The sequence below is a fragment of the Durio zibethinus genome, chromosome 12 (assembly GCF_047325235.1).
Source record: "Durio zibethinus cultivar Kanyao isolate XHJ-2024 chromosome 12, ASM4732523v1, whole genome shotgun sequence".
NCBI classification, from domain to species: Eukaryota; Viridiplantae; Streptophyta; class Magnoliopsida; order Malvales; family Malvaceae; genus Durio; species Durio zibethinus.
Window position 1 is genome coordinate 13,592,484 of NC_143173.1, and position 3,348 is coordinate 13,595,831.

Sequence of the window (3,348 nt, forward strand, 5' to 3'; positions counted from 1 at the left end):
AAAAACTTGAAGAGACACCATCAGAGTTAGAACTGACAACAAAAGAATTTGAGTCTGAAAAGAGCCAGTTAAAGCAAGAGATTCAGAAACTTCAAGAAGAAAAAGCCCAGTGGAAAGGTAGAGCCGAAAGGTATGAAGTTGAAGTTCACAAGATTGCTAGAGAACGTGATACAGCTACTGAAGATCTAGCAAAGTTACACCAGGAGCATAAGAGGCTATGTGTGAGGGAAAGAGCCAAAGGGATAACCATTACCGAGCTGACTGAGGAAAATACAAGACTGAAGCAAGAGTATGCCGAATTGGAAGAAGAAAGTACCGAAGCACAGGCAGAACTTAACATGCTGAACAGTTATTTGAGCGGGCTAAGTCAAAGGTTGGAAGAACAAGGAGATCGCATCGCTGCACTGGTCAGAGAACATAGAGAATTATCATACCAAGTCTGGTGTGGTAAAAGAGAGAACCTAGGGAGGCAAAAATACATTGAGCACTTAACAACCCAGATCCATAAAGGGGTGTGTAAGGCAAGAGAGATGGTGGAAGAGGCAGAAGCATTGAGACAAGTGGTAGCCCCAGTAGGAGAACATGGACAACGTCTGTTGAACTTCATAGAAGAAGCCAAAGCTCAGTATGAACAGATCAAACAATTTTATGGCTATAATTCTAGAGGGATAAACTCAATGTAGATCAAAGTTTTTTTGGAATAAATGAAATTTTTTTAGTTGAATACCGTTTTAAGGCAAATGTTCTCTGCATACATGCATTTTTCATTCATTGCATTCTCATTCATTACACTTTAACCATGTGATAATCATGCAAAGTTACTAATTCTGAGGTATGGTACTCAAGGTTCCAAGGATAGCTCCATCTAGCGAAAATCCTGCCCATCGTTTCAACACAAGATCCAGAGCAAGGCAAATGGAGCAGGAAAATTCTCATAGATTCGAAAAGCTAGAAAAAGCTCAGGAGAAGATTGAAAGTGAGCTAAGCAAGATTCTGGAGGCTCTAAATAACATGAATAAGGGGAAAGGAGTGGAAGGAAGTACAAGCCAGCAAGAAGTGGCTGACCCTTTGTACCCTCCAGGTTTTGGCCCACCTCCAGCCCAGTCTGCCCAAGAGGTCCCGCCACAACACTTCGCATATCCAACATATCCTGGAATGCCATCAGCTTTTAACCCAGGGCAGTATAATAGCTATGTAAATCCTGTCTTCACTGAAAAGGCAGCAGATCCAATTCCTGATCTAGATGACTTAAAAGAGAAGGAGAAGGAAAAAATAAAGGCGGAAGCTGAAGAAAGTTCCAAGATTAGCATGCTAGAGCAAAGGCTAAGAGCTGTGGAAGGATTTAGCTTTTATGGGTCAGTTGATGCTGCTGGGCTCTGCCTAGTTCCTGATGTGGTTATCCCCCATAAGTTTAAAGTACCAAAATTTGAAAAATATGATGGTACAAAATGCCCAAAAACCCACATCACCATGTACTGTAGGAAGATGGCAGCTCATGCGCATGATGAAAAGCTATTGATGCATGTTTTTCAAGACAGTCTTACTGGCTCTGCGGCCAGATGGTATGTTCAGCTGGACAGAACTCGTATTCGCTCTTGGAGCGATATGGCACATGACTTTATCAGTCAATATCGACATATCATCGATTTGGCCCTAGATCGTTTGTCTTTGCAGAACCTGGAGAAAAAGGCAAACGAATCCTTTAAAGAGTATGCCCAAAGGTGGAGGGATGTGGCTTCACAGGTACAACCTCCTCTGACAGAAAAAGAGACTACAGTGCTATTTGTTAGCACTTTGAAATCTCCCTATTATGAAAAGATGATAGGGAATGCAACGAAAAATTTTGCTGATATGGTAATCTCGGGAGAGATCATTGAAAGTGCCATCAAGAATGGCAAGCTAGAAGGAAATGAAGCATCTAGCAAAAGAGTCCCGAAGAAAAAAGAAACTGAAGCTCAGGCTGTGAGCTTTGATAGACGGCAGCTTAGAAGGTATTCATCCTACCCATCACCTGAATATCAGCCATATCACCCTGCTGTAAATAATACTTCCTTCCACCCATACCAACCATTTACACAGCCACCATACCCCCAAACATACCAAACCTCTAAGAGACCCCAAAATACCATGTACAGTTCTAACATTCAACCTACCCCAAGACCACAAAATCGCCAAACTAACCCTGCTGGTGGCTCGCGAGAACAACGAACCACTCGTGAGAAACCTGTTTTTGACCCCATTCCAATGACCTATACGGAATTATATAAGGAGCTCTACAACAGTCACTTGATTGCTCCAAGTAAATTGGAACCCCTCAAGCCACCCTACCCCAAGTGGTATGATCCCACCGCCCATTGTGACTACCATTATGGGATTGCTGGTCACTCTACCGAAAATTGCACTACCCTGAAATACAAAGTGCAACGGTTGATCAAGGATGGGATGATTTGCTTTGACACCGGAGGGATGACTGCACCAAATGTTAGTGGCAATCCTTTGCCAAATCATAATGTGAATGCTATAAGAGAAGAACAGGAGTGCCATGGGAAGAAAAAAGTAGCAGATATTAAAACACCCCTGGGCCAATTGTTTGATATTTTACGAAAAGCAGACATGATACAACTGGTAAGTCCACACAGCTATCATGGAGTATATATAGCTGGTACCAGTTGTAAGTATCATAATGGGGCAGTGGGCCATTCCATTGAAACCTGTGAGCAGTTTCACCAAGAGGTCCAAAGACTCCTGGATTCACATCAGATGGAGGTCTATGAAGAAAAAGAAGACTTGAAAAATGCTGAGGTGTATATGACTGATAGGCCTGAAAAGCTGTTTCCCAAACCAGTAACAATTCGGTGTGGGAACAAACCAAAGTCAGTAATAGACAAACTCCTCCCCAGGCTAGTAACTTTTAAAGTCCCAACTCCTTTTCCATATAAAGATGATAAAGCTGTACCCTGGAGATATGGCTGTGACACTATAGTTCAGGGACAAAAAAAAGAGGTCTCCAAGGCCGATGCTTCCAATATTACTGGTGTAGGAGGCATTACTCGAAGTGGGAGATGCTACACTCCAGAAATGCTAGAGAAGGCTAGAAGAGAGAAGGCTAAAGAAGGGGAAAGACGAAATAATCCGGAGATAGAGCCTGAAGAAGATCAGCCAAAGCCAGTATCAGAAAGGGAGGTTTGTGAATTCCTGAAGCTGGTAAAACATAGTGAGTATTCAGTTGTGGAACAGCTGAATAAAATGCCAGCTCGAATCTCATTATTATCACTATTGCTGAACTCAGAGCCACACCGAAATGCCCTGTTGAAAGTGTTGAATCAGGCATACGTAGCACATAACGTG